The sequence below is a fragment of the Dermacentor andersoni genome, chromosome 10 (genome assembly GCF_023375885.2).
Source record: "Dermacentor andersoni chromosome 10, qqDerAnde1_hic_scaffold, whole genome shotgun sequence".
Lineage (NCBI taxonomy): Eukaryota > Metazoa > Arthropoda > Arachnida > Ixodida > Ixodidae > Dermacentor > Dermacentor andersoni.
In genome coordinates this window covers 14,092,169-14,103,855 of record NC_092823.1, presented here as the reverse complement: position 1 = coordinate 14,103,855, position 11,687 = coordinate 14,092,169, and the positions used below count along the sequence as shown (strand labels likewise).

General features: G+C 48.9%; 1 long non-coding RNA gene across 1 annotated transcript; it reads right to left on the bottom strand.

The window, feature by feature from the left end:
• Positions 1–262: 262 nt before the first annotated feature.
• LOC140213797 (uncharacterized) lies at positions 263–10,454 on the bottom strand. The gene is made up of 2 exons (XR_011890775.1): positions 8,136–10,454; positions 263–1,075 (listed from the first exon to the last, which is right to left on the bottom strand). It is a non-coding gene; the product is annotated as an uncharacterized lncRNA (long non-coding RNA).
• Between the last annotated feature and the right edge of the window lie 1,233 nt (positions 10,455–11,687).

Sequence of the window (11,687 nt, the reverse complement as noted above, 5' to 3'; positions counted from 1 at the left end):
ACCACTTGCCTTTTGGTCTGCGCCCTAGGCAACTGCACCACGTTGTCTGAATAAACTCTTTGAGTCTTAGAGTTGCGACGGAGCGAAAACGGAAAAAAAATGGCTGCGCTCAACGGCAACCGTTTCGTGCGAGTCTTGCTGCCGGCAAAGAGCTCGCTCCTCCTCTGTGGTCCGTCTCAAGAGAGGACCCAACACTCTTCGCGCCTGTCGGTGCTGCGATCGCTTGCTCGAGAAGGATGTACGTTTCAGTTGTGTACCGCGGACAAACCTTCCAGTCAGAGGCTAAGCCTCAATAGATCGCAGTGTGGTGGCTGCTCTACTACTTACGACACCACGAGAGGCACCTAAGTCGTCTCCAGACGATTTGACGCTGCAGCGATTCAGGCCAGCCATAGCCCTGGAGAGCGACCAGTGTCCTCGACAATACTCGGCCTCCGGTGTAGCGCTCTCTGGGTTCATTTGGCGTCATCGAGCCGGGAAGCGCGGCAGCCCGCCGCGCTCGACCCGGCGCTAATCTTACCCGCTTTCGCCGCAAGTGCACACGATATCGTTGCGGTGCTTAGACGGGATTCTGACTTAGAGGCGTTCAGTCGTAATCCCACGGATGGTAGCTTCGCACGACTGGTCTCTCGACCAAGCACGTGAACCAAGTGTCCGAATCTGCGGTTCCTCTCGTACTGAGCAGAATTACTATCGCAACGACCGGTAATCAGTAGGGTAAAACTAACCTGTCTCACGACGGTCTAAACCCAGCTCACTTTCCCTATTAGTGGGTGAACAATCCAACGCTTGGCGAATTCTGCTTCGCAATGATAGGAAGAGCCGACATCGAAGGATCAAAAAGCGAGGCCGCTATGAACGCTTGGCCGCCACAAGGCAGTTATCCCTGTGGTAACTTTTCTGACACCTCTTGCTTAAAACTCTTAAAGCCAAAGGATCGAGGGGCCCCGCTTTCGCGGTCTCGAATCGTACTGAAATTCAAGATCAAGCAAGCATTTGCCCTTTTGCTCTACGCGAGGTTTCTGTCCTCGCTGAGCTCGCCTTAGGACACCTGCGTTACCGTTTGACAGATGTACTGCCCCTTTTCGAAGTCTGCTCCCTCATGTAAAATAAAAGAAAATAAATGAAAGGAGGGAAAATCCCGCTCCTACTTACGCAATAACAGGCTTAAACCAATCAAAAATAAATAAAATGGGGTCAATAACCCAAAGCGCAAATTTCATATATAAAAGCCAATTGGAAAAAGAAAGGGTGGGCACGGTAACAGCTAATATCCCAAGGCGAGGTCAGCGAGGGCACAATGGCCTCGCGTAGAGCGTTTATTGATATCTCCAAAGAAAAATAATGATGATGATCGGCATGCTGAGTGCCCCTGAAGGTAAAGAGTGAAGATGACAGGGATGGTGAAAACCCCGACCAAGTACCTTGATCAGCCGGGGAGCGCGAGAGCCGGTACGTGAAAAGCTGAAAAGAGACTTGAGAACACTGGTTAAAAGTGGTGACGGTGACTGCCCAGTCAACACTAGTCACCGGGCAGCCATCGTCACTAAAACCCAAAGTGCAAACTCTCAGGGCCACTTAAGCCTCCATCCGAGACATGTATGTACCTGGACAAGGAGATGTACATTTATGGTACAGTAGAAAGTATAAGTAGCAAGGAACAAAAGTCAAAGCGGTGTGCAGATGCCTGCTTCAGCTTCAAAGTATATCCGCTGCTAAAGTAAGGAATAGGAGGAGCAGGACGAAAAGAAATGAAAGTAGAGGAAAAGAAATAAAAGGGCGAAGTGAGAAAATGACGTGCATAGAAGGGTTAGCAGGTTTGTAAGCACGCCCCGCGCGCACCCATGTCCGCACCGTGCTTGCGGAAGTGCCACTGCCAAAACCGCGACAGCGAGACGCCAGAAACAGAACTCAGAGCACGGCGTAATAAAGGAACCAATGGACATTGCTAGGTCACCGAGACCATCCGCGTTCAGGCCGCGACATTGAGCGCAGGACACAAATGACTAATAGTGTCTCGAAAGTGCTGGGCGCCCGGACGACAGCACCGAGGCATAGCCTCCGATGCGCCGAAGCCTAGAGGCGGGAGTATCCACAGCACGCAGCCGGTGCCCGCGAAAGCGCCACCAAATGGCCGCATACGCCAAGGTAGGCAAGAAGGTCTATGAATACAGTGGAGCACAAGTGCGAGCAGTAGCCTGCTGAGCACTATCCGGCAGCCACAGTATGGACGGTAACCATAAAAGCCAAACAGAGAACCCCGGGGTCCTAGTAGCTGGACGTGTTGAGCCAGCCACGGCTCCGATGCCGGACGTTCTCGTACGTTTAGCGAATCGACCATTCAGTTAAGCTCCGTATAGGAGCTGAATGCATGGGCCTGGGGTCAGCCACGAACCCCCAGCCGACGCTGCGTGGTTGGTGCCGTCAGAAAGGGGAGGAGATTAAGCACCAAATCAGGGAGTGCCGGGTTCCAAGTCGCTGGATACAAGGGGGCCAGCCACGGCGCCCACACCGGCCACTCCGCAGCAATCGGCTGTCCCAGTCGCTGGAAGGCCCAGCGGTTCAACAGTGGTCGCAGTGACAGAAAGGGAATAGCCTCGAAACTGCCAAATGCATTTACCATGCATCCACTAGAGGCACATCCCGCGGGCAGTCCGGCACCGCCGCGCTCACCAAGCGTTCGATGCGGGTAAGGATGGCGCGATTGCGGGCGCTTTGGAGCAGCATCGGGTAATCTGCGACCCGAATGGTGTCGCGTGAGGCACCGTCCAGGTGGCCCGCCAGCTCCCTCGTCAGCGTACAATCAGTGAGGTAATGATGAAATGTTTCGGCAAGCACGCCACACGGACAGAACGCGGTGCGCGCAAGGCCAAACCTGTTCAAGTAGTAGGGGAAGCGGCCGTGTTCCGTGAGAATATGAACTAAAGAGCGGGATGGCGGGAAGAACGCAGGAATCTGCACAACGCTGGACACCCAGTGAATTAGAGCTGTATCGGAATTGGCAGACCGCCACCTGAGGCCCCACTCACGTTGTATCTGAGCGTAGAATTGGGTTTTGATAGCTCGGATGGAGGTGCGCAGTACGCGCGGGAGGCCATAACGTGCAGCACTAGCGGCAGCGTCATCTGCCAGCTCGTTTCCCAGAATGTTACGGTGCCCTGGCACATGATGCAGAGCAATGGAAAAGCGAGCTGAAAGACTCCGGAGGGCACGCTTAAGCTGCACTACCCGCATGTCAGTAGAAGTAAAGGCAGAAATGGCCTACAAAAGACAAAGGCAATCTGAGTATACATTGACTACGGTAAACGATGTCGGCATGAACATTAAGTAGGCGAATGCCTCTTGTAATGCAACCGCTTCTGCGCAGTACGCACTGCTCGCTCCGCGTATGCTAAATTTCCCTATGTGAAGAACGCGTTGGTGAGGGCTCATCACTACATACGCGGCTCCCGCAGAGAACTGCGTAAAGGAGCCATCCGTGTAGATGTGCAATGCCGGGCTAAGGGACTTGCTGAAGGCTGCGCGGGGTGTGAGCCGGCTAAACGGATACCTGAATCGATCGGCCGGGTGATCGGTCCACTGATCATATCCGTATGCAATGTTCTCCGGATGGAAATACAGAGGTCCGAAACACATAGGCTGTCGTAATGTAAATAATCTAAACTCGGCAAGTATTCTGTCCAATTCTAGTGTTAAAGGCGGCGCCCGGGCAAGGATTTGCAGTGCCGCTGTTCGCGTGGTGCGATACGCTCCCGTGAGAGCAAGCAGCGGAACCCGTTGTAACGATTCCACCTTGTCCCTAAGCTGGCTATCGGGGCAATCCGACTACCAGACCGGTGCAGCGTACGTGATGATTGGCAGAATTACCTGGCGATACAGCTTCTGTAGAGTACCCGGTCGAAGGGAGTAATGAAGGCGAAGATAAGCTAAAATTTTGTGAGTGGTTCGTTCCAATTTTTGCCTGACGTAATCCGCGTGAGGTTGAAAACCTAATCGCGAATCAAATACTACCCCAAGAATTTTTAAGCTGTCTTTTTTACGGAGGCGTCCCTCACCCATACACACTTTGAGCCCCTGCCCCGCGACCGAAGCAGTGCCGTGAGGAAACGCCACAAAAAAGGATTTTTCCACATTAATGGCGACCCTGACTTCTTGAGACCAAGCGTGCACGCGGTCCAAAATCACGGCCGCCTTTCTTTCAATGTCAGCTCGGTTCACGCCAGGTACAACAATGATGGTATCGTCAGCGTACGCTTGAGCAAACGCGTCCCCTGGGAGATCCAACTCCAGGACCCCTCGGACTACCACGTTCCATAAAAGCGGACTGATGGGGGACCCCTGTGGGCTCCCCAATGTAGGTGCTGCAGACACTTCTCCCGAATGGGAACGGTACACAATGGTGCGATCAGTTAGAAATGAGCGTAGTAAATGGAATAGGTTACGTGGGCAACCGTTGCGCTGCATGTATGAGAGTACTTGCGGGTGCCAGACGGAATCGAAGGCACATTTAAAATCAATGGCAATCAGAATAGCCGGCGTTTTTGACTGTTTCAGGACTTGGAGTCGGCGGCACAATTCGTACAGGGCCATGACGGCACTCCTTCCATGAGTAAAACCGAATTGATTTGCGTGGATTAGGTGAGAGGAGTGAAGGAAGTAATAAAAGCGGGAATTTAATAATCTTTCAAGAATTTTGCCGAATAATGAATTCATTACAATAAGCCTGTAGGAGCCCGGAGAATCCGGAGGTCGTCCGGGTTTAGGGATAAAAACCACCCTGCCCTTCTTCCACTTCTCCGGAAAATGCCCCAATTTTAATGCCGTGTTGAAAATAAATAGAAAGAAACCCGGGTGATATTGAAAAAGTAGTTTTAGTATGGAAAGGGTAATGCCGTCAAGGCCCGGGGCCGAACTGGTCCGACCAATGTGCAGGGCATATTCTATCTCTGACAGGGTGAACAGTTTGTCATCCCTTCTTGCGACAGCCGGGGCACCTGCAATTGCTCGTAATTCCCTGTGCAGAGCAGTGTCGTGCGCCGAATCATCACGGGCAACCTGCGTTCGGAGCAGTAACGCTGCAGAATCCAGTCCGTCTTTGGTCATGGTACCCGCCGGCGTGCGTAAGGGCGGCAACACGATGGGGTGGCGGAGTTTTTCAAATGCCGATTTGAACGCTACGCCGAACATGTTCTTCCGCGAACTTTCTGTACAGAAGTTCTTGAGTGCCTGAGACTTGGCGACCTCAATTAATCTTCTGTAGGAGACTCGCGCACGGACGAACGCTAAGTGGAATGCATTGCGGAGGGACGGGTCTCGAGCGTTTTGATAACGTCTGCGCATTGCGCGAACACGGTTGCGTTCGACAGTTAATTGCGGCGACCACCAAGCGTTCGCTTTGTGCGGCCCCCGTTTCGGCACCTGCAAGTTTCTCTCGTAATGGCTGTCGTACAATAGGTAAAACTTCTGGATGATATGATCGAGGGCCTGCCCAGTATGCGCCGTCAGCTGCTGCACCGTCGCGAACCAGGGCTCGTTTACAAGCCAGCGTGTGAGACGTATGCGGCCCGCGAACGTGAGCTTTTTCCTGAGCAGGAGCGGCGTTCCCTGGAACGAGAATACGATGTCGCGGTGCTCTGAAAGTGTCTCCTCCTCCGACACTCGCCACATGTATCCTCTGTTGGCCATGTTTGCACTGGCCAGGGTTATGTCTATCCAACTCTCGGTATAATGATTTTCGTACGTAGCGGCCGACTCGGGATCATTTAAGATATGCAGATCATGTGCGCAGATCAGCTGCATCACCGCTGCACCCCGGCCATCACAGCCGCCACGACCCCAGTTAACATGTTTAGCGTTAAAATCACCTCCTATTATGACATTGTCTTCCTGGGTGCGTGTTAGACAATCAGACACAGTATCCAGGAATTGGGCTATGTCCACATGCGGCGGCGCGTACAGTCCGAGCAGGAGAAATTTGATATTGGGCGTTGACAATTTCACCGCAACGACGTTGGTGCTGGTCAAGACGGGAAAACAGTCGAAACCCGACCCGTCCCCGAAAATAACTACTCGGGGACTGTCGGGCGAAGCAAAGCGATGGTAATGTTCCAGAATACCCGGAATCGCACCCGCCCTGATGTAGGGATCACAAACGACGGCAAATGTGATGCCTTGCGTCTGCATGGCTCGGACCAGCACCATCGTCGCCGCCTTTGCATGGTCCAAGTTAGCCTGAATGAATTTCAGATTATTGCTTGTGATCATTTAAAAGTCGTGCTGAAGTCTGATTGTTGACAGTATGGGGAATAAATCCAAATGCCCCTACCAATGGCGTGCTCCCACGCGTCCCCGTACCCACAAATCGACGCCCCGCCGCATGCGACCGCGCCGTCTGCACGCACCCCACCACTGGACCCGACTCCTGTGCGGAGGGTCCGCAGCGCCCCAACCCCAAGAGGGGAACGCTGCGGGCCCCACTCCACTTAATTGCCATAGTCAGTACGGGCTTTCAATCTTGCGACCCGCTCAGCCCGTGTCGGGCAACGAATATCGCTCGTCGGGTGTCCCGCAGAGTCCCTTCCCGTCGCCCTGCACGCCGCACAGGCCACCGCCGCATCCCCCATGCGCACAGTACAATTTTCTGCCAGGTGATTACTGGCACACTTTGCACATATCGCCCTAGACGTGACGTCTTTAACGGGGCAAAAGCGGCGCGTGTGCCCATACGACGCGCAGAACATACACAACGAGACATAAAGATCTTCAACTGCACGCGCTGCGGTCCACCCGACACAAATTCTGTCTTTTTTCAGGAGTTTCCGAAAATCTGCCGGGTTTACCTCAACGATGTGTGTCATATTACCGCCACGCTCTTGAAACGATACTAATACTTTGCTTGCGGCAGTGTCCAATTCGAACCCGGGATTCCGGGCGTTAATAGCTTCAATGAGGTTCGTTGAGGATACCTCAGGGTCGACACCAGTAAGCTTAACATGTGGTTTCCGTTTCTCCGGGATGCGCATGGTCATAGCCGTACGCGTTATCGGGCTTCCATTAACTGCCGTTTGTAAACGGGCAAGAGTAGTAGTCTCTTTAGCGATGACCGTAACTCCGAGACGAGTCTCGCGCAGAGTTAATTCACCAAGTCCCACACTACGAGGGTCTATGTTTGCCTTGAGCAGTCGCATGACATCCTTAGCTGGAGAATTGGTGGGACTTACCGGAGTCAAAAAAGCCACGTGTCCCTGCACCCACTGCCGTGAGGTCGCCATGCTTGTTGTAGTCCCGTGACCATCAGGCGCCCCCGAGGCATGCCCAGGCCCCGGCGCCCCCGCCGACGTGACCGGGCAATCGACTCGGCCGGCCACCGCTGCTGCGTACGAGCGGCCGGGCCCCGACATACTCGCAACGGCCGCCTGTATCCGGGATTCCATAGCCTCCTGCCTGGCCTGGGCGAGCTGCCGGCGAAGTTCCTGCATCTCGCCATCTCTTTGTGCCGCCGCCGCCTGGAAATCTGCACAGTTCTTGACAATTGCATTTAGCTCTGTAATGATCTGAGCCCGAACCAGATTAGTAATTTTGGTCTTGTCGTCGAAAAGGATTTCTTCAACGCGCCGCTGACGCGAGGCAATATCATCCCACTTCTCTGTGTACCTGAAATCCGCAGCTGGGTTGATCGGGTTTTCTGTTAAATTAGCAGGAATTGGAGCTCCGGTAGTGTGTTCATTTCCTAAGTCGACGCCTGCCGGCGCGCCCCTCTGTACTGCGACACCCTGCCCGACCATATTTACCAGCTCATCGCCGTCTTGCGAAAAGATACTTGTACCTGATCCCGGCGAACTGCCGACACTCTGTGACCTGTTACCCTGGGGCGATCCCCCGCGCGTCTGCTTCAGCCGCGACATGGACTCATACCCTCCTGGGGGCAGCCATATTGGCTTCCCCGCCTACGGCCGGGAAATGCGGACGGAAAATAAAGGCAAATGTACGGTTTAATCCCCCTCCCGCGCGTCAACTGGGGTCCCTGAGAGTTCCGAAACAGCCCACGATAATCGAATATGTCGTAGGACGAAAAGTACTTACGTTATTGCCGAAAAAACGGAGCCCGATGCTGCCGGCCAGCCGAACACTTGCACGAGCCCCAGTCAAACTCCCCGCCTGACACTGTCCTCGGAACAGGTCGCGCAGGCCCGACCGGCACCGCCCCGAAGGGAGACCGGGGGCCCATCGCTTGGCGCTAGAAGCGTGGACAACTCAATGGTCCGCTTCCCGCTCCACCGAGTAAGTAAAGAAACGATGAGAGTACTGGTATTTCACTGTCGGCCACGAGGACCCCGCCGAAACGAGGCCGTATCCCGTGACCTCCCACTTATGCTACACCTCTCATGTCTCTTCACAGAGTCAGACTAGAGTCAAGCTCAACAGGGTCTTCTTTCCCCGCTGATTTTGCCAAGCCCGTTCCCTTGGCTGTGGTTTCGCTAGATAGTAGATAGGGACAGAAAGTGAGAGAGGCAAAAAGGAGAGATGCCTCGCCCTGCACCACTAGTGTATCGCAGGTGTGAAGAGAAAGCCAAATTTAATATAAAAAATGAGGGAAGATATCCAAAAAATGTTTTTTTGAAGAAAAATAGGAAAAGAAAGAAAGAGGAAAAGAAGAAAGTAGAAGATGGAAAGAAGTAATGATCATCACCGTCGGCGAAACCACAGCAAGAGAGCGGGTTGGTGCGGGATTTATTGATCGATAATTTACATATATGTTTCTTCATCTTGAATACAATTGACTTCTTGAGGCTTGCTTGCCTTGAGCCTTGTGTCTTGAGGCTTGCTGCCTTGAGTTGCCCTTGACTTCAGGGATCTTGCGTCGAAAGTTGAAACGAACTGTTTTCTCCTACTCTTCTTGGTGGTAGTGTGAGATTTCTCTATTTTTCAAGATGTAAGACGCTTGTTGTCCTGCTTCATTTCTACGGGAATTATTCTATAATAGCCTGGGAGTGGAGCAAATGATCCCTCGATTTTTCGCAGGTGATTAAACTAGGTAAGAGTGAGTTGGTACCCGACGCCGGACGAAAGTACGTATACACCTAGCCCTTCCGGGGGTCGGTTCTCCTTCCGAAGCGGCATCAGGTCTGTGTATACAGTGAATTATCTTTACATGAGTTACAATTTAAGTTTTGTTAGTATTAAATTTGTGGGATAGAGTCTGTAATTATCTTTATCATTTCCTCGATAATGTCCAGAGCTTGATTATTTTTAATTAATACTGGTTTTCTTCTTTTAGGGTTATTTCCAACAATTTTAATTAATTGTTTTCGTTGGATTTCTCTTATTCTACATGATTCCAGATAATGGTCAAAATTTATGGCTGCTTGTTGACATTTGCATGTATTCGTGTTAGACAAGTGGAATCTAAAAAAGTAATGAGGAAATCTCCCATGACCTGAGATTGCCTGAGATGTATAGTAGTTGCCTATAAAGTTATCTGGGATTGTTCTGACATTTTTTATCCATTCATAGGTAAAGCTATTTTTTCCCTCATTTTGCCATATTTTGTTCCATTTGTCCTTCACCAAAATATTGAGTTGTTTTTTTAATAAATGGTTTGGTAGCCGGTAAATCAACGAACTCTCCTACTATACTAGCCTCTTTGGCTAACAAGTCCGCCATATCATTCCCTTTGTTGTTGTTATGTCCTTTGACAAATGATAAGGTTATTTTTTCCCGTGGTAATCCTAAAAGGTTTTTTCTTTATTTTAACTATAAGTGGGCTATTGTTTTTGGGATTTCGTAATGGTTGTAAGCACGAAAGGCTGTCTGTGAGGATTTGGAATGTATAACTAGTTTCCTTTGATTCTATGTATTCTATTGCTTTTAATAGTGCTATCGCTTCACCCTCATAGTTCGATGAATATTCTGGTAATTTGAACAATTTTGTTAATGTTTCTCCTCTTGAATTATACGCAACATATGCTGCTCCTACTTTCTCTTCCGTTTTGGAACCGTCTGTATATATTTTTATGTCCACGTCTTGCTCTTTGTCTGTGAATGGAAAGGACAAGTTTCTAGACGGGTGAAATTCCCACAGATCGTATTTTGATACGACTTCATTTTCGGTAAACACTATCTTTCCATAAGAAGTTTTTACCTTTTACGAATATTTGATATGTTTCTATTTCCTTTTCTATTGTTAATGCTATTGGTGGGATGTTGGCTAATATGTTTAGAGAGTAATTCGATGTGGTTCTGTATGCTCTGGTTAGTAGGATTAATGGTATTCTTTGAATTGCTTTAAGTTTTTTATTAATCTCTATCTTTTTACTGTACCAGACTGGAGAAGCGTAAGCAATCATCCTCTCAATCCCTCTAGTATAAATAGTCTTTAATTGCTTTTGTTGAATTCCCTTTCGCCCTGCAGTAAATTTACTTAGTTGGTAAGTTAAATGGGCTACTTTATCTTTAATGTATTGCATGTGAGGGATAAATGACATTTCAGAATCAAAAATAACGCCTAGTATTTTTAATTCCTTCATCATTTTCAGTCTTTTTCCGCCAAGTTTTAAATGTGGTGGGTGACTATCATATTGTTTACCTATAATTATAAAGTTTAATTTTTCTGTATTGAATTCAAGTCTCATTTCTTGTGCCCAGTTATTTATTTGGGTTAATACTTGATTGGCTTTGTCCTCTAGTGTTTTCCTTGCTTTTGCATTAAGTACAACTGTAATATCGTCTGTGAAGGCCATTATGTACGTGTCTTGAATACTTTTAGCTTCTAATAATTTTGCCATCATCAGGTTCCACAAGAGAGGACTCAAAGGTGAACCCTGTGGGGATCCTGTCGCTAAATTTCTGTCGACTTTTACATTATCTTGATCATATCTTATTTTTCTGTTGGTTAGCACAGAGTTTATCATTGATCTTAAGTTATGTGGGCAATTGTATTCTTGAAGAATTTTAGTTACTATGTCCGCTCTAATACCGTTGAACGCATTCTTAATGTCTAGTGAAATGATTATACTGCTATTTTTATCTATTTTATTCTTGCTTACTCTCTTTGTTATTTCAAGAAGGGCTGTTGTTGTCGAGGTATTGTGGCGAAACCCAAATTGTTTTATGTGTAACTAATTATTTTTAAACAGGAAAAAATATGTCTTTAATTAGTTTCTCTAAAATCTTTCCTAAGATAGAATTAATAGCTATGGGCCTGTAATTACCTACTCCTATTTTTTCCTCGTTATTTGCTTTATTTATTAGAATTACCCTGGATGTTTTCCATTGTGTAGGGAAATGACCAAGTTTTAAACAGGCGTTAAATAAATTAAGAAAATATGTTTTGTGTTTCTCGTATATTCTTTTTACAAATTCAGTTTGTAAGTTGTCAGGTCCTGGTGCCACGTCCTTACGCAAATTTTTTATCAGAGAGTCCAGGTGGTCATTGCACTGGTGATCACCCTGTACCTGGTGTTCGAGTTTGTTTTCGGCTTGGTCTGAATTCCTAGTAAAGTTGCATTCTTCTACTGGGTACAGTTTTCCTAAAATGTATTCCACGGTTTCTTGTAATGTTTGAGTTTGTTCCCCCTCTTCTTTTTCAATGCTGGATATAGTAATTTTCTTAATTTTGTTATTAGCTATTTTATAAGGAAGGTTAAAAGGGTTTTTTGAGCTAGCTGAACAGAAAGCTTCCCAGTTTG